The following is a 20,533-nucleotide window of genomic DNA, read 5'->3' as shown; positions in this document are numbered from 1 at the left end:
CTATACTGGGAAAGAATTGGCATTACTGGGGTGGGGACATTACATACTGGAGGATAATGGCAATGCTGTGGACACAGGGGGGACATGGCTATACTGGGGGAGAAATGGCATCACTGAGGTGGGGGACATTACATACTGGAGGATAATGGCAATGCTGGGGGACAATGGGGGGAGGGGCATGGCTATACTGGGAAAGAAGTGGCATTATTGGGGTGGGGAATTGATAAATTTGTCCAATTGCTCAACCGCAGCATAAATTGAAAACTCTAGTGAGTTGCCCGGTCAGCACCGGGCCCTGAAAAGGTGCAGGAAACATACATAAAATCAAAAACAACCAAGTCATGATCTGGATTTAAAGGCTATAAAAGCTCAAATTTTTATTGTATCACAGTATAAAAGCAGGACGTTTCAGCACACAGGCCTTTGTGAAGTGAATGAATGAACTGAAGCGAGAGGTATATGGAGGCTGCCATATTTATTTCCTGTTACACAATACCAGTTGCCTGGCATCCTGCTGATCCTCTCCCTCTAATACTTTTAGCCCCAGACACTGAACAAGCAAGCAGCAGATCAGGTGTTTCTGGCATTATAGTCAGAATCTGCAGCCAAATAGATCAGCAGGGCTGCCAGGCAACTGGTATTGCTTAGCAGGAAATAAATATGGCAGCACCCATATTCTTCTCACTACAAGTGGTCCTTTAAAGAAAAAAACATTTATTTGTTACACCGGATACAAATCCTGCAATAAGTCTGCATTATGCCAACTTCCTGCTTTCATGGAAGCAGAAATATTGATAACATTCTGTGTTTACAAATTAGCTGCTCTGCTGTGCTGAGAAGATTCCTGAGCTGACACAGCAGAGAGATCAAATTACAACTTGTGATAATCACAGATGAGGGGGCTTTAGTAGTAGACAGCTAAACTCTCTTAATACATACAGGGTGCATTTCTCTCTGTTTTCCTCCTGTCCTGTGCAAGAGTTCAGGTCCACTATAAATGAAATCTGCACTAGGAGCAGCGGCTGGATAGTGTACTGGATACAGGAAACAGAAGGATCGGACCAGCACCATATAGGTTAAATCATTCATTTACATAAATAGGATAGAGAGTGTGCTGGGGTAACACAAATAGCACAACACAAGAGAAAGTACCCTGTATAGCTCCACACTGACCGGAACAATACATCTAAAAAAAATCTTTATTATCTTTAATAAATCTTTATTAAAATCCAACCCAATTATGAGCAATGAAAAATCAGGAAAGGTGAAAGGAGTGGTGTCCTAAATCAGTAATCAAAATACAAAATCACAGGTCCTCCTCATCCAAAGTGTTATATATGCAATGTAAACAAATCACACGTGATAAACAGTGGCTTGCGAAAGTATTCTGCCCCCTTGAAGTTTTCCACATTTTGTCACATTACTGCCACAAACCTGAATCAATGTTATTGGAATTCCACATGAAAGTCCAATACAAAGTGGTGTACACGTGAGAAGTGGAACGAAAGTAATACATGATTCCAAACATTTTTTACAAATCAATTACTGCAAAGTGGGGTGTGCATAATTATTCAGCCCCCTTTGGTCTGAGTGCAGTCAGTTGCCCATAGACATTGCCTGATGAGTGCTAATGACTAAATAGAGTGCAACTGTGTGTAATCTAATGTCAGTACAAATACAGCTGCTCTGCGACGGCCTCAGAGGTTGTCTAAGAGAATATTGGGAACAACAACACCACGAAGTCCAAAGAACACACAAGACAGGTCAGGGATAAAGTTATTGAGACATTTAAAGCAGGCTTAGGCTACAAAAATATTTACAAAGCTTTGAACATCCCACGGAGCACTGTTCAAGCGATCATTCAGAAATGGAAGGAGTATGGCGCAACTATAAACCTACCAAGACAAGGCCGTCCACCTAAACTCACAGGCCGAACAAGGAGAGCGCTGATCAGAAATGCAGTCAAGAGGCCCATGGTGACTCTGGACGAGCTGCAGTGATCTACAGCTTAGGTGGGGGAATCTGTCCATAGGACAACTATTAGTCATGCACTGCACAAAGTTGGCCTTTGTGGAAGAGTGGCAAGAAGAAAGCCATTGTTAACAGAAGAGCATAAGAAGTCCCGTTTGCAGTTTGCCACAAGCCATGTGGGGGACACAGCAAACATGTGGAAGAAGGTGCTCTGGTCGGATGAGACCAAAATGGAACTTTGGGGCCAAAATGCAAAACGCTATGTGTGGCGGAAAACTAACACTACACATCACTCTGAACACACCCTCCCCACTGTCAAATATGGTGGTGGCAGCATCATGCTCCAGGGGTGCTTCTCTTCAGCAGGGACAGGGAAGCTGGTCAGAGTTGATAGGAGAATGGATGGAGCCATATACAGGGCAATCTTGGAAGAAAACCTCCTGCAAAAGACTTGAGACTGGGGCGGAGGTTCACCTTCCAGCAGGACAACGACCCTAAACATAAATCCGGGGCAACGATGGAATGGTTTAAAACAAAACCTATCCATGTGTTAGAATGGCCCAGTCAAAGTCCAGATCTAAATCCAATTGAAAATCTGTGGCAAGATCTGAAAACTGCTGTTCACAAACGCTGTCCATCTAATCTGACTGAGCTGGAGCTGTTTTGCAAAGAAGAATGGGCAAGGATTTCAGTCTCTAGATGTGCAAAGCTGGTAGAGACATACCCTAAACGACTGGCAGCTGTAATTGCAGCAAAAGGTGGTTCTACAAAGTGTTGACTCAGGGGGCTGAATAATTATGTACACCCCACTTTGCAGTTATTAATTTGTAAAAAATGTTTGGAATCATGTATGATTTTCGTTTCACTTCTCACGTGTACACCACTTTGTATTGGTCTTTAAAGTGGAATTCCAATAAAGTTGATTCATGTTTGTGGCAGTAATGTGACAACATGTGGAAACCGTCAAGGGGACCGAATACTTTTGCAAGCCACTGTACATCAATAAAAAAAAAATCAATATTGCTTGAAAAAAATGACAAATCAAAATATGCAAGGGAAAAAATCCAGCAAAAATAATCAGCAAATCAGGTGAACAAGTGTCACAAACTGCCCCAGAAGGGGTAAATAGCAATAATGTTAGATAAAGAAAAACATCTATAATGTAAAGTGCAATAGCAGCAATAAAGAATAAAAAGTAAAGTGCTCACGTGTAATCAGGGCTGTGGAGTCGGTACAAAAATCCTCCGACTCCTTAGGTTAGGATTCCACCGACTCCGACTCCTCTAATTTGCATATTACAATCTTGTTGATTGAAAGTATGTAACAAAAAATGCATCTCTTAACTGCCAACGCTTAGGAATTCTAAAAGACAACTGAACTGAGAGGGAAACTGAGGCTGCCATATTTATTCCCTTTTAGACAATACCAGTTTCCTGGCTATCCAGGTGACCTTCTGCCTCTAATACTTTTAGTCATAGCCTCATTCACATCATATGCGCTGTCGTGCGCATTTGGAAGCGCGTATGATGTGGTAACATGCAAGAACAGCAGAAAGGTATAGACAGCCCCTCTGTCGTTCACATCAAATGCTCTGCGCAGCAGTATGATGCTCTATGATGGGCTTGTGTACTGCTGCATGTATTCTGCTTGCAAGCGCAGAGCTGACCCATTCACTGTCAATGGATGGGATCAGCAGTGCAGCAGGTAGCAGCACAGATGGGGTGCGATTCTACGCGTTGTGTTCCAATGGCACGGCCATCTGCGCTGCATTGATGTGAATGAGGCCTAAGGCTGCTTTCATAGTGGGATGTTAAAGTCCCACGTTACAGCAGCCAGTAACACAGCCCAACTCACAGCACTGAAAAATCAATGTGCTGTTCACAGTGCCCACGTTGCGTTACATTGTAACACTGCACGTTCTGGGAAAGTGCAGCATGCTGTGTGTTATACTGGCACTTTGCTGTGTTACACTGCTTGCACATGCTCAGTAAGGGTTTTTGTTCCTAGCCACATGGCTAATTAATATTCACTGCACTGTAGTGTTGTCCACATCATGAACGATTCGGATTTTTGAACCGGATCTTTTTTGTGAGTCGAATCATCTGAATCATCACAATGAACAATTCGGTTCACAATGGATGTCTGGAAGAAACAGGAACTGCAGTTTCCGTGCACAAGCACAATCTTCCTGCTGCATCTCTCCCTTCCCCATTAGCACCCTCAATGTGCCCTCATTCTCCTGCACCTCTCACTCTGCTGCACCCCTGCTTCCCTAGTAAAATGATTCAAAGATTCGGTTCAAAGATCCAGATCTTTTCAATGATCCGATTCAAATCATCCGAATCATCCCAGTATAGAACGAAAGAGCCGCATAACGCAGCTTAATCTGACGTCCAACTTGAACACCACCATGCGTTGTGTTAGGGGCACGTTATGCGACTTTAACGTCCCCAAAACTCAATGTCTTCGTGTGAAAGAGGCCTAAAACTAGTCCTTGGTAAGGCCTGGTGCACACCAAAACCCGCTAGCAGATCCGCAAAATGCTAGCAGATTTTGAAACGCTTTTTCTTCTTTTTCTGTAGCGTTTCAGCTAGCGTTTTGCGGTTTTGTGTAGCGGTTTTGGTGTAGTAGATTTCATATATTGTTACAGTAAAGCTGTTACTGAACAGCTTCTGTAACAAAACCGCCTGGCAAACCGCTCTGAACAGGCGTTTTTCAGAGCGGTTTGCGTTTTTCCTATACTTAACATTGAGGCAGAAAGGCATCCGCAATCCAAAAAATGCCTCACCCCGGGAGGATTCGTTTCTGCAAAACGCCTCCCGCTCTGGTGTGAACCACCCCATTGAGATACATTGACCAAGCGTATCCGCAGCCGCAAGCGGCTGCAGAAACGCTGAAAAAGCTGCTCGGTGTGCACCAGCCCTAAGAGTACTTGTAGAAGGTACAGACCGGAACAAACAATATCTATCAGGTCCTAGGCAATGTAACTGTGGGTACATGTAAGAGTGATGTGCAGGTACTCTGCAGGGAAATGAGGCGATTCTTCCTCTATTACACATTCTTCATGTACAATCTGAACCAGGTTTATGGGTGATAGACAACACCTCTGTGTTCAATGTGCACAACATTCTCAGTGGATTCCCTGCAGCTCTGTGGGGAGTGCATATGGAGAGTATAGTACTACTGTGTAACAAAGTAAACCTGAGACAGATGAACGTTTTATACATACCTGGGGCTTCCTTCAGCCCCCTTCAAGCTAATCAGTCCCTCGCTGTCCTCCTCCGCCACCTGGATCTTCTGCTATGGGTCCAGGCAATTGAGCCAGTCAGGTGCAGTGCGCATGCACACACTTCGCTGCCAGGAATGTACTACAGCTGCTCAGCACTACTGTGCAGATGCAGAATGCTCCTGGCAGGGGAAGCAGCATGCGGCTGGACTGCGCTGACTGGCTGAATTACCGGGACTCATAGCAGAAGATCCAGGTGGAGGAAGAGGACAGCGAAGGACTGATTGGCCTGAAGGGGGCTGGAGGAAGCCCCAGGTATGTATAAAACTTTCCTTTTCATCCGTCTCAGGTACCCTTTAATTCGTAGTCACCAATCCAAATTTTAACATATCAAATTATTTGATTTCATGAGCAAAGGGAGTGCGTACATTTGCATAAATCAGCATCAATGCAGAATTATTTCCATCTCATTGACCATCTCTATTAGTGACACAGCTTCACATCAGGCTTTATTCTTACAGCATAGATGTTATTTAGTAAATATAAGAGATTCCTGTGTACACATCATATATACAGTCACAATCAGATATGTATATCTGACTTTAAAAATACGGGGACTGCTTTATTGAAGCAGAACAAGTAACTATGTTTGATTGGTTTATTTCATTTTTGTGGGCTAAGCACAGCTATTACTGTATGTATAATTTATGATGACTATTATCTGAGAAATAGAACATGTTATCATGTTTTCTATTTTAATTACAGTTTGAATTCAATAGGAGTCGGTGCATTTTTTCCCGTCTCCAGGTACCCAAAAATTGCCCCGACTCCTCCTTCACAGCCCTGCGTGTAATAGAATAGATGAGGGGGACACCAACCACAAAGCCTTAAAGGACAACTTTAGTGACAGGGATATGGAGGCTGCCATATTTATTTCCTTTTAAGCAATACCAGTTGCCTGGCAGGGGTGTGTATTATGTTAGTGTGGTGTGCTCCATGGCGAACAATGGGTGTGGCTATGACATCACATGGGTGGAGCTAATTGTACTGTAACAGCGAGGCAGCGAGCCAGAGTTTCCTCCCAAAAGTTAGGCAAGTGACCCTAAGGTTAATTACAAAAAGAGGACACACTATATTGGCTAAGGAGGAGGGTGACTGGGATGGGAGGAGGATGACACTGATTGGATGGGGAGGAAGGTGACAATCACACACACAAGAAGGTTCATGGGGGGTGGGGTGCAAGAGGAGCAGCAGGAGAACACACACTGAGGGACAATGCTGGAAGGAAGGGGGGGGGGTCACACACTGGAGAGAAGAGGGAGACACATACACATTGCGGGACAGTGCTGGAGTAGGGAAGGACACACACACTGTGGTGGGAGAGGGGTACACATTGCAGGACAGGACTGGGGGAGAGAGGGACACACACGTGGGGAAGGGGGCACCGAGGGACAGTGCTGGTGACACAGGCTGCTTTGAAGCTTATATGCCACTCTTACCAGCAAGCAGATGCAGTACACACCGGTAAGGGCTCTCCTGTATGGATTGGCTATTCAAAAATCCCGCCTCCCTGTCCCACAGATCTGTGCGATTAGGCTGGGCGGGGTTGGCCGCACTGATTGGAGGGAGGGCAGGGCTGATGGGGAAGCACGCTGGGGGGTGAATTTGATGCCAGGTGGCCACGCCTACTTCCCACAGCACAGCCCATTGGATGGTGGCCAGAGTCCTGCGGCCGGGTCATCCCACAGCCAAAAGCAGGACATTTCCCGGGACCCCATGCAGCCTGGGACAGGGAACCCCAAATCCGGGACGTGTCCCTGCTAAGGCAGGAGGTCTAGTCACCGTATGTAAGAGAGCTGGGTGCAGAGCGGGGAGCACATCCTGGCTGGAGGCAGCATCTGTTTAGTGATACATTTATTATGCAGCTTAATGCCCAGGAGGGGAGAGGGTGCTACTGACTGTGCCTTCTGTGGCTGCAGCTCCCAAGCACTGTGAGTCAGACAGGAGAAAAGCCCTGTGTGACTGCTCACATTCCATCTAACACTAATGCTCTCTTCCCCATCACCCCTATATACAGTTATTGCTGCATACAGTCTCTATGCTCATTCATACTATTACTATCCTCATACTTGCCCATGTCTGTACTGATCTCCCCACTGCAATACATCCTGTACAATGCCCAGCAGCCATATATGTGCTAGTATATAACAAGAATCACACAATTACCTCTTCCAACTAGTGATGGGTCGTTCGCGAACGAGCCGGCTCTTTGCTGCGAACGACAAGAGCCGGTGCTCAGTTTTGAAAGACCAGATGCCTCAGCCGCCCCACACAGCTCTGATTTGCTGTGTAATAAAGGGCGCTGAGGCATGCTGGGAGATGTAGTCCTCCTCTTGCAGCTTGTAGTAGTGTATGGGGCGGAGCAGAGCAGTAGCAGGAGGGATTGCCCCAGTCAGGAGTTGTCATGGAGACGGGGGCGGGGCTTTTACTCCGATTCTGAGTGGTGTCTAGTGATTTTCAATGGAGAGCCGATTCAGAGCCGTAAGAGCCGGCTCTTTAATGGGGCCGATTCAGAAGAGCCAATTCTGAGAGAAGAGCCGGAATTCCCATCACTACTTCCAACAACGTGTCCTCTCCACTTCCTGCAATCTCTCTTCTTCCTGTCTTACATCATTTCCTGTGTGTGATCGCCATCTTGTGGTGAATAGACTAACTGCAGCCTCTGTTTGTGAGATCTCCTTTACTATGAGTTGCAGATTGCCTATAAAGCTCATGGTGAACCAAAACTCATAGGAGTGTGTAAAGGGCATAAAAAGGACCAACATTGACTAAATTTTAAGCAAAACAAAAATTTGCCCTTTTAAAACAGAAGGTATTTGAGATTATACAGAGTAGAGTGAGCATATGATGTCACCCACAATGCATCACTGCTGAATATGCAAATCACCCCCTTTTTTGTTACTGTAAGCTAAACATCCCCAAACCGCTGGAATGCAATGATGGGTCAGCTTGTTAATATTACAGAGCCTCAATAATGCAACATGAATACAGACTGGCTGATGCTGCTCAGTGCATGGCATGGATTAATGTGGCTCTATGGGGAAGGGCTTGGCACACCCCCTCAGTTACAGATTGCCCATCAAGCTAAACTCTATTGTCATAATCATCATTATTACTTTCAGTTGCTACACAACAGCCTCATCTACAGATACATCTACAATAACTCACGCCCCTGAGTACTTACTGAGATGAGCGCATGATTCTGGGCTTACAGACAGGATAGTCTTTGGCAGTAAAATGCTTACACACCAGCACGCTATATGCAAAAAATATATACCCCCCCAAGGCTGTATATATATGGTCCTGGTTCGCCTCCTCTATGTATTCAATTTTGACGAAAAGAGAGGAAAAGTGCTCACAGTACAGGGTAAGAGTCCTCTCAATGCTGTACAACAAATATCACTGTCCTCGGTGAAATACCCCGACAGCAACAAAGTCCCATTAATACAATGATAACAGATGCAGCAATTGATGCCACTTCTCCACAGCACTTCTAGCAACTTCAGAGACGAGTACATTTGAAATCGGCGCCGGTAGACTTGGGCGCAGGATTCAGCGGTATAAGGCTGATCCTGCTTCTGCACAAGTCCGGGCCGTTTTAATTACTATTCCCCCTCCAGGCCGACATGGATAGTGGGGGAATGAAATAATTCAGCTTCCAGCGATTGCTGGAGGCCGAATTATTGTGTTTTTAAGCAACCTAGGCTCCGTCTTCTGACGGACCCGACGTTACTCACTGAGCGCTGCAATAGGAGTAATTTCTATTGTAGTCTATGGAGGCGCCGGCTGCGCCCAAATCTAGCAGCGCTGTAAAGCACTGCTCCGTCAGAGAGAGTAAGCCTCCACCACACCCCACTGTTATCCACTCACCATGTGGTGACACCTCCACTTAGGTCTATTCACACACGCCGGGAGGCCCTTCCATGTCAAAGCTTTGATGCAGAAGGGACTCCCGGCGAGGACAGCGTGGCGTAGCGGGCGGGCGCCTTGGATACATTGGACAGCCTGCCGGACAACTAGCTGGGGAAAGCCCGCGTCTAAATTACTCTGTGTGATTTGATCTTAAAGGAATATGTGGGTGCATTTCAATTTTATTGGTTAATAAATTAAGGAGATTTTACACTATGAGGAGCTTTTTTATTGAGTTATACGGAAGGACAAGTGTGCTGAGATGAGGTGTAAGCAGAGGACAACTATCATAGAGACCGTTAGAGGTGGGGGACGGCCAGGCTCGGACAGAGCCGCCGAACCACCGACGGTCCCATCGGTGGGCCCCGACTGCCCCTCCTCCTGGGGGCCCCTAGAAGGCGTGCGCTGCATGGGAGAGCCGGGGAGGGCAGCCCGACTGTTTTTTTTTTTTATGTCCCTTAAAAAAAACTATTTTCCCCGGGGGGGCCCCCTCCTATCCTCCCCCTCCCTCACCTCGGAGGGCCCCCCTCCTGTTACGAGCGGCGGCGGCGGTTACAGCAAAGTTCCTGCGAGGTATAGCAGAAGATAGAGGTCCAGCTGCCTCCCGGGCTACGCTGTCTCCTCCTCTATGCCGCTCGCACTGCTTCCTGGTTTAGTGCGAGCGGCATAGAGGAGACAGCGACTGGGAGGCAGCTGGACCTCTATCTTCTGCTATACCTCCCCGGAAGTTTGCTGTACCCGCCGGCGCCGCTCGTAACAGGAGGGGGCCCTCCGAGAGTCCGAGGTGAGGGAGGGGGAGGATAGGAGGGGGCCCCCGGGGAAAATAGTTTTTTTTAAGGGAAAAAAAACAAAAAAAAAACAGTCGGGCTGCCCTCCCCGCGGCTTGTAAGGAGGGGGGACACCCAGGTGAGGGGGAGCATAGGAGTCGGGGCCCCCACTGGCTACCCACTCGGCTACCTAACTGCCCACCCTCCCACCTGGCTACCTAACTGCCCACCCGGCTACCTATCTACCCACCCAGCTACCTATCTGCCTACCCTCCCACCCGGCTACCTATCTGCCCACCCGGCTACCTATCTACCCACCCGGCTACCTATCTACCCACCCAGCTACCTATCTGCCTACCCTCCCACCCGGCTACCTATCTGCCCACCCGGCTACCTAACTGCCTACCCTCCCACCCGGCTACCTATCTACCCACCCGGCTACCTAACTGGCTGCCCACCCGGCTACCTATCTACCCACCCAGCTACCTATCTGCCTACCCTCCCACCCGGCTACCTATCTGCCCACCCGGCTACCTATCTACCCACCCGGCTGCCTATCTACCCACCCAGCTACCTATCTGCCTACCCTCCCACCCGGCTACCTAACTGCCCACCCGGCTACCTAACTGCCTACCCTCCCACCCGGCTACCTATCTACCCACCCGGCTACCTAACTGGCTGCCCACCCGGCTACCTATCTACCCACCCAGCTACCTATCTGCCTACCCTCCCACCCGGCTACCTAACTGCCCACCCGGCTACCTAACTGCCTACCCTCCCACCCGGCTACCCTTCTGCCTACCCTCCCACCCGGCTACCTAACTGCCCACCCGGCTACCTAACTGCCTACCCTCCCACCCGGCTACCTATCTACCCACCCAGCTACCTATCTGCCTACCCTCCCACCCGGCTACCTAATTGCCCACCCGGCTACCTAACTGCCTACCCTCCCACCCGGCTACCTATCTGCCCACCCGGCTACCTATCTGCCCACCTGGATACCTATCTACCCACCCAGCTACCTATCTGCCCACCCGGCTACCTAACTGCCTACCCTCCCACCTGGCTACCTAACTGCCCACCCGGCTACCTATCTACCCACCCAGCTACCTATCTGCCTACCCTCCCACCCGGCTACCTATCTGCCCACCTGGCTACCTATCTACCCACCCGGCTACCTATCTACCCACCCAGCTACCTATCTGCCTACCCTCCCACCCGGCTACCTATCTGCCCACCCGGCTACCTATCTACCCACCCAGCTACCTATCTGCCTACCCTCCCACCTGGCTACCTAACTGCCCACCCGGCTACCTAACTGCCCACCCAGCTACCTATCTGCCCACCTGGCTACCTAACTGCCTACCCTCCCACCCGGCTACCTAACTGCCCACCCAGCTACCTATCTGCCTACCCTCCCACCCGGCTACATAACTGCCTACCCGGCTACCTATCTGCCCACCATGCCATGGGCGTCCCTACATAGGGCAAAATGGGGCATGCACACTCCCCTGGCTAGCTGCTGCCCCCCCCTAGCTACCCGGACGTGGCTGGCCCGCCCGCCCTGGGGTGGCAGCGGAGAGAGAAAAGAAGCGGCAGGCACAGCGGCGCTGCCTGCCACATCACTTAATTCTAAAGGGGGGAGCGAGAGAGGGGGAGCCCCAAGGTGAGGGAAGGGGGTGGGGGAAACGTCCTCCCTTCCCCACCGCTTCTCTTCTCTCTCCGCTGCCACTGAGGACACCTATAGATCTGGCTATTTAAACTGGGGACACCTATAGACCTGTCTATCTATACTGGGGGGCCCTGTCACTACCTAAACTAGGGGCTCCTGTCACTATATACACTGGGGGGGGGTCCCTGTCACTGCATACACTGGGGGGCTCCTGTCATACCTAAACTGGGGGTACCTGTCACTAACTGAACTGGGGGGGCGCCTGTCAATACCTGAACTGGGGGCACCTGTCACTACCTAAACTGGGGGCACCTGTCACTACATACCCTGGGGGGCACCTGTCACTACAAACACTGGGGGCTCCTGTCACTACATACCCTGGGGGGCACCTGTTACTACCTTAACTGGGGGGCACCTGTCACTACAAACACTGGGGGCTCCTGTCACTACCTAAACTGGGGGGTATCTGTCACTAACTAAACTGGGGGGCTCCTGTCGCTACCTAAACTTGGGGGTCCTGTCACTACCTAAGCTGGGAGGCTCCTGGTGCTACCTAAACTAGGGTGCACCTGTCACTACCTAAACTATCCAGGCCAGCCCAGCATCACCACCAGCCAACCAGCCCAGAATCACTGTCAAAAGGCCACAGCATCACCACCAACAGTCAGGCCAACATTTACTTCAACCAGCCAAGTACAGCCCAGCATCACCGCCAGGCCGGCCACAGCATCACCGCCAGGCCTTTCAGCCCACACATCATCCCCAATCCAGCCAAAAACAGTATTGCCTGGCACAGCAGCCAGTAGAGGAGAATTCAGAATCCAGGTGAGAGGTGTCTACCATATTAAGTGGGCATTCTGCCTATTTATGTGAAATGCTGTTTATTTATGTGCCTCATGACTGCTGAATTTGTCTTGTTGGGCGCCTCATGGTTACTGAATGTCTTGTTGGGGGCCTCATGATTGCTGAATTTGTCTTGTTGGGGGCCTCAAGATTGCTGAATTTGTCATGTTGTCATATTTGTCATATCTAACCTATGCTGAGGGAAACTATTCTGGCTACCTATATTAGCCCACTGCCTTACTGTTACAGTTACATTACAATTACCCCCCACCCATGTGATGTCATGTCCACACCCATTTTTTTTGTCGCTGCGCGCTTTGCTTTTTTTGGGGGGGGGGGGGTGTTGGTAAATTATCCGCACCTGGTGTCAAACACCCTAGCTACGCCACTGGAGGGGGGCACAGCTTGGAAGGGGGGGAATTGGGCACAGAGCGGCGGGGAGGGGGGGAAGCGTCCCCCCCTCCCTCACCTAGGGCCCCTCCCTTCCGCGCACCCCCCTCCTCCAGAAGTGCAGCCAGCAGCGAGCGGAGAATAGCTACAGAGATGATGCTATCTCCGCTCCGAGTCCGCATGCCGCTGCCCTGCTGGTCTCTGACTGTAGTGTGTGACGCTGTCCAATCACGTTCTCGCAGTACTTCCTGCTAGAGCGTGATTGGACAGCGTCACTACAGGAGACAGAGACCAGCAGGGCAGCAGCGGCATGCGGAGCGGAGCGGAGATAGCATCATCTGAAGCTGGTAAGCTATACTCCGCTCGCTGCTGGCTGCACTTCTCGAGGAGGGGGGTGCGCGGAAGGGGGGGCCCTAGGTGAGGGAGGGGGGGAGGCTTCCCCGCTGATCTGTGCCCTCTGCCCCCCCTTCCAAGCTGGGGGGGACTTGCATTGTGTGGGGGTATCTCTGCCACCAACCTGATTGCATTGTGTGGGGGTATCTGCAGCCAACCTGATTGCATTGTGTGGGGGTATCTGCAGCCAAACTGATTGCATTTTGTGGGGGTATCTGCAGCCAAACTGATTGCATTTTGTGGGGGTATCTGCCATCAACCTGATTGCATTTTGTGGGGGTATCTGCCGTTAACCTGATTGCATTGTGTGGGGGTATCTGCCGTCAACCTGATTGCATTTTGTGGGGGTATCTGCCACCAACCTGATTGCATTGTGTGGGGGTATCTGCCGTCAACCTGATTGCATTTTGTGGGGGTATCTGCTGCCATTTGACTACTTGATGAATTATCATGAGGCATGTAACTACTTGAATATACAATGTATCTGGTCGGACCTAATCTCTGTGAATAACGCCGCTACTTATTTTGTGTTTTGTATTTTTTTTTTTAAGTCTGCCCATGACTCATCATGACCACGCCGATGTTCCAGTGCGTGGTGACACCCATTTAGTTTCGCATTTAGACATATCCCTATTGGAGACTGTCCTCAGAATTGCTCACAATCTATTCCCTACCATAAAGTCATGCAAAATTTCTAGAGTACATGTGTATGTGAGCCCAAAATGGGGGGGGGGGGAGGGAGGAGGAGGAGAGGGGGGTGGGCCCCTGGCTGAAACTTCCTCGGTGGGCCCTTGGTGTCCCAGTCCGACCCTGGGGACGGCCCAGCAACGGTCCCAAGGTGTGAATAGACCTAAGTGGAGGTCTCACCACACGGTCAGTGGATCACAGTGGGGTGTGGTGGAGGCTTACTCTGTCTCTGAAGTTGCTAGAAGTGCTGTGGAGAAGTGACATGAATCTGTTATTATTGTATTAAAGGGACTTTGTTGCTGTTGCGGTATTTCACTGAGGACAGTGATATTTGTAGTCTTTGGCAGTACTCGGAAATGGGAGTACTTCTTAAAGAGAATCTGTATTGTTAAAATCACACAAAAGTAAACATACCAGTGTGTTAGGGGACATCTCCTATTACCCTCTGTCACAATTTCGCCGCTCCCCGCCTCATTAAAAGTGGTTAAAAACAGTTTTAAAAAGTTTGTTTATAAACAAACAAAATGGCCACCAAAACAGGAAGTAGGTTGATGTACAGTATGTCCACACATAGAAAATACATTCATACACAAGCAGGCTGTATACACCCTTCCTTTTGAATCTCAAGAGATCATTTGTGTGTTTCTTTCCCCCTGCAGCTATCTTCCACTGAAGTGTAAGGCTGTTTCTTCCTGCAGAGTGCAGACAGCTCTGCCTGTGACGAACATTACGGAAAAGTCGTGCGCTAGCGCCATCGACTCTTGCATGGTCGTGCACAGTTCCTGTCAGTCTTGGGTAAATGCACAATAGATGTCAATTTCCCTCTCTCTTACTGAGAGAGGACAGCCCTCCCCCACATCCTGTTCAGGTCAGGAAAGAATTCACACGTGGCTAGCTCCCCTGCCGAGAGGCCATTTGGTACATAGCTCATCTTTCCCCAAAAGGAAACCCAGCTCAAACTGGTTGAGATTCAAAATTTCCCTCCAAGCGTATAGCTTCACACAAAGGGAACGTTAACTTATTAATAATTCAAAATAGGTTTGGCACAGCAAGACCAAAATTACATTTCCTGATACCTAGGAAACAGGTCTATAATTCACATGAATTATCATTCTCTAGCTATCAGGAAACAATAGAGAATCCACTTGATCCGGCCTGCGTAGAGCAAATTCGACAGACTAGGCGTGTATAGACTCATTTAATACAGAGTCGCGTGCTGCTTATGAATATGGTCTCGGATTTGCGTTGCACCCATCTGGGGCGGAATTACACAAATTATTAATAATTGGTACATTCCTTGCTCCAAGTCTGTGGGTGGTAACTTGCCTGCCAGGAGGTAACCCTGCCTCAAACACACCTACTTTCCAGGTAGTGACCGCCCCAAAACTCTGGTCAGTAAAAAGCGTTTGCAAGGAACTCCTCCCAGTTCTTCAATTCCCATCTACCAGGAAGGTCTAGACATGTGCTCAAGGAGAACCGGGCGCATGTTGTGTACAAAGACTTTAACCTGAATGCCTACTTTAAACTGGACTATTTTCTTCATTTTTCAAATGGACTGCTCAGCTAACGAAGTAAGAATTTTCTGATTTTATTCCTTTTATTTTTAAGCTCTGTGTTTTATATGTTAATGGGTGTATATAACTGTATGTAATGCATTTGTGTTATTAAACGTTTAAAAATCGTTTAGCGGTTATGACCTGTTGCTGAACATACACAATCGTACCTATTCTCCTGAACTCGCTACCCTGTGTTTAATAGAAGCATACTGCTAAGGGTTACTAGAGCGTTCTCGAAGTCCTAGTAAAATTACAGTAGCGGGCTGTGTAACTCGCTTGGTGGCAGATCTTTGAATTGTATATGTGTGTGGAGTGATTCGGTTGGTATCAGAACGCTCCCTTCGCGAGTCAGTTCATCAAATTGCGAACGCGGGTTACCCTTCGTGATGAACAAATGACCGTGTAAGAGGATTTCTGACGCTGATCGATTTACCCCATCCGCAGACCGGCCTAGCGGTCTGTGACACTGCCTGTATGTAATTCCTCAGTATTGAAAGCCCAGCCAGCTCAGAGGAGGATTTATCCAGCTTGTAAAAGATAAGAGAGAAGAGAGAAGCTGCCCCAATCTAAATAATACACAGGCAGTGTGCAGAGAGGGGCCTGGAGGGGGGAGATGCATCACAGAATGACAACACTGAAGAACTTGGCAGCCTTTCAGACACAGGCTGACAAGTCTGACAAGAGAGAGATAAGTTGATTTATTACAGAGATGGTGATAGTAGAACGTGCTGCAGTAAGCCAGAACACATTAGAATAGCTTTTGGAAGTTGTAGGATGATAAAAAACAGGATGCAATTTTTGTTACGGAGTCTCTTTAAGGCTTCCTGAACAATACTGCAGCGCTATTTTACCTGGCGGGTCAAAGAAGTTAGATCAGGCATGGCACAGTAACGACGGCCACTGACTGTCCTCAGAGGAGCTCACAATCTAATTTCTTATATAGTCATAGTGTAATGTCCTACCATATTATTGTTATGTATTTATATAGCACTGACATCTTCTGCAGCACATTACAGAGTACATAGTCACGTCACTGACTGTCCACAGAGGAAATCACAACCAAATCACTACCATAGTCATCAAAACGTTTTTATTTCTTCAGGATGGTAAAAACAGAGGAGGCCCTAATGGAAAGCGCTCCCCCCTACCTTACAGCCCATACGTGAGGGCTTCACATCATCAGAGATATTCTGGGGATGCAGGGAGGCCGGTATACTGCGCCGTTACTGAGCTCCTGTTTGAAATGAGCGTGGCGTTTGAAGTCACCAGGCGCTCCTCTCATCGTATGCGTATCCTGTTATGCGTTCTGGGGGGTGCTAATCCTTTCCGCTCTTCAGTTAGGGTATGATCCAGGTATATTGACAATGTGGTTCTGGTGTGGTCATCCACCAGGGATGAATTTAATGCATTTCTAGACTTTTTGCAAATTAACGATCTGAATATGCAATTTACAGGTGTGTGGGGAGGGGAGGAGGTGCCATTTCTGGATGTGGTGGTGGGGACATCACCTACTGGTTACTACACGAGAGGATTTAGAAAAAACGCTGTATTGCATTGGGATATCTATCATCCCCAACATACAAGGAAATCTTGGTATTAGGCAAGATGGCGCTGGACTAAGCAGCCGCAGCACACAGGGCTCCGGCCCTTTCTCCTCCTTTCTGCCTAATTGGCATCTGTTTTCACCTGGGTCCCCCCTCGATTGCAGACCTCATGTTCCAGTCCGCACGAGTCCGGTCCATCAGTGCCCACGCCGTTCCTGCTTCCAGAACCAGCAGACAAGACCATGTGGACACCACCATCTCACGGCCTGGACAAAGACGCCACTTCGCTCTCAGCTAATCGAGCCGACGCAACCAGCTGACCTAGATGCTCTGTGTTGATGGAGGCTGCAGCAGGAGAAACCAGGACGTCGCACGGAGGAGATCACAGCTGTTCCCCTGCCGCCGCACACAGTGGCCTGAAGCCGCCACCGCCATGGAGACCAGGACGTCGCAAGGAGGGAACCCCCATCTGTTCCCCCACCGCTCACAGCCAGTGGAACCAGGTCGCCGCACAGAGGGAAGCCACAGCTGGTCCCCCGCTGCTGCTCCCAGCCTCTCACTGCACATGGGACAGCCATGGCAGGGGAGGATGCGGGACACAGGAGAAGACACGCGGAGAGTGTTCTGCCAGCTGATCGAGCGATCAGCTGTTCAAGCTCTCTCATCACCACCGCCTGGACTGTTCCTGCTCCCGCTGCTGCGTGCATCAGCCACTCTAACCGCGGAACAGACGAGGCCTCTTCCATCGCCGCCTCCCTGCCTGCCAGATCGCGTGATCGGGAGGATGGAGACCTGCAGGATCCCACGTGGGGCAGCTTCAACTTGGGGGCAACCACACGCTGCCTAAGACATGCGGCTGATCCACTGTCGTGATCCGTGGACCCAGAGGCTGCTGGATCTACACCACTCTTCCGGCTTCTCCTCTGCTGTCGACTGGGCCTGCAGGCACCCTCGGAGCACACCACCGCTGGTCAGGTCAGTGCACTCTCCTGGCCTTCCTCTCCGCTGCCTAATTCAGGCCACTGCTGTGTCCCCAGAGGAGTCAGTCCACCACCATCTCTCTGGCCCCTGGAAAAGCCATCCCATCGTCTGCCAAACTGGCAGGGTCCTCCAGCTCGCTCCAGCTTCCATCATCGCAGGGCTGCACTTTAAAGTTACCAAGTTACCAAGCAGCTGAACACAGGGACAAAGACAATGCCAGACCAGCAGACACGGTCCCATCGCAGTTGAAGACCAGACAAGTCGAGTCACTAACCGGACAGGTCACACCACAACCCCAGGGGCTTTTTCGTTTTCGTTCCACTTCACTATTCTACAGCTCCTCTCTTTTTTTCTCTATCTTTCTCTCTCTCTCTCTTCCCAAGGACAGACCAGGGGCATCTGATTCAAAGTATCGCTGCAGAAGCGTTTTGAGTGCCTTGGACGGCAGCGGATGTCCCCCTGGTCCTTTCTCCTGGGTTCATTCTTTTACGGGTCCTCTACCTATGCCTCGCTCTGTCTCTATTGATGCATTGTGCCTACTGTATGTATCCACTGTATATATGTATGTGCTATATATATCTACTGTGTACCTACTGTATGTTGACTGTTCAATTTCTGTACTGTACCACCACCGAACCTGTTGTGCCAAAACCAGTTTCGGGTACAACTCACGTTGTACTTGGCGAAATAAATGATTCTAATTCTGATTCTGATTCTGAAATCTATTCTATTAAGCCAGTTTATGAGATTGAGACAGAACAACCAAAATGATGATGACTTTAGACAACAAGCAATAGAACTTCGAAGTTGATTGATCCAGAGAGGGTACCCTGTTGATATTGTGGAAAATGCTCTTCGGAGGGTTATACAAAAGCCGAGAAACTAGAAGAGAGTTAAAAGAGGTGGAACACGGGATGCACCTAAAACAGCGTTCTTTACGTTTGACTTTTTCCCCAATGTCTGGAAGCATAAAAGAGACAAACGTCAAATATTGACCAATGCTAAAGGACAATGCCTTTTTAAAGGATAAGACAAAGGCTCCGCCCATTGTCTCGTTTAGGAGATGTAAGAGGTATGATAGTGTCGAGTTTAAAAAGCTTTAGAATCCTACGTGACGATCAGATATGCCGCCAATCGGGAACTTTCCATGTGGACATTGTTCGACTTGCCCGTTTACAGAAAAACAGAAAAGTATTATTTTAGGAGGTAGAAATTACATTATTAAGGACCTGAGTACATGTAGTTCACAATTTGTGGTACATGCACTCTATTGCACATGCGGTAGGTTTTATATTGGCATGACAACTAGGCCAATGTGAGAACGGTTCCAGGAGCACAAGAGATCAATTGATTCAGGACATGGGTGTCCTAGAGTGATGGAACATTGTAGAAATACCCATAATGGCAATATAAAGGCAATGAAAATTGTAGGTTTATGTATTGTACAAATACCCCATAGAGGCGGAGATAGAGAAAATTACTATTACAAAAAGAAGCTCAAATAATTTCTGAAACAAATGCATTGGGCAATTTGGGCATGAATGAAAAGAATGATCTAGGGGGCTTCCTGGAGCCGTAGTAAATTGGTCTTTGACTATGTATGACAATTATGAGTATCTGATTTTGAATAAAAATTCCTATTCCCCAATCCGATAGAAGTTAATGTATATAATGTGTAAATAAATTGCTGATTCTCTCTCCCTTCTTCTGCATCTCTGGCTACTTTATATGGATCGGGTTTCTGGTTCTCTGACCCTCCTTTGTCTATACTTCTAATTTTCCTGCTTAATTTACCATCTATGGTTAGTGTCTTGTAGCCCTTGCTTCCGCTTTGTGCATGACTGATAGGTATATGCGTACCTTGTTACGTGTTTCCCAGCATGTATACGCATAGCGTTATGTGGTAGCAACTAGAGTTGGGCCGAACGGTTCGCCTGCGAACGGTTCCATGCAAACTTCAGTGGTTCGCGTTCGCGTCCCGCAGGCGAACCTTTGCGGAAGTTCGGTTCGCCCCATAATGCACATGGAGGGTCAACTTTGACCCTCTACATCACAGTCAGCAGGCCCAGTGTAGCCAATTAGGCTACACTAGCCCCTGGAGCCCCACCCCCCCTTATATAAGGCAGGCAGCGGCGGCCATTACGGTCACTCGTGTGCTGCCTGCGTTAGTGAGAGTAGGGCGAGCTGCTGCAGACTGTCTCTCAGGGAAAGATTAGTTAGGCTTAACTTGTTCCTGCCTGGCTGCATACCTGTTCTGTGAACCCACCACTGCATACCTGTGCTGTGAACCCACCACTGCATACCTGTGCTGTGAACCCACCACTGCATACCTGTGCTGTGAACCCACCACTGCATACCTGTGCTGTGAACCCACCACTGCATACCTGTTCAGTGAACCTGCCACTGCATACCTGTTCTGTTCAGTGGACCCGCCACTGTATACCTGTTCATTGAACCCACCACTGCATACCTGTGCTGTGAACCCACCACTGCATACCTGTTCTGTGAACCCACCACTGCATACCTGTTCAGTG

The 20,533-nt window shown here is 48.9% G+C and overlaps 1 protein-coding gene across 1 annotated transcript in view; it reads right to left on the bottom strand.

Moving 5' to 3' along the window:
- Positions 1-7,822, bottom strand: part of LOC137537230 (uncharacterized) — a 73,277-nt gene extending 65,455 nt beyond the window's left edge. The window contains exon 1 of the mRNA XM_068259326.1: positions 7,424-7,822. The gene's annotated coding sequence lies outside the window, so the exon portion shown is untranslated. The remainder of the gene's footprint in view (positions 1-7,423) is intronic.
- Positions 7,823-20,533: the final 12,711 nt, after the last annotated feature.

The sequence above is a fragment of the Hyperolius riggenbachi genome, chromosome 10 (assembly GCF_040937935.1).
Source record: "Hyperolius riggenbachi isolate aHypRig1 chromosome 10, aHypRig1.pri, whole genome shotgun sequence".
Taxonomy (NCBI): Eukaryota; Metazoa; Chordata; class Amphibia; order Anura; family Hyperoliidae; genus Hyperolius; species Hyperolius riggenbachi.
This window is presented reverse-complemented; position numbering and strand designations above follow the sequence as displayed.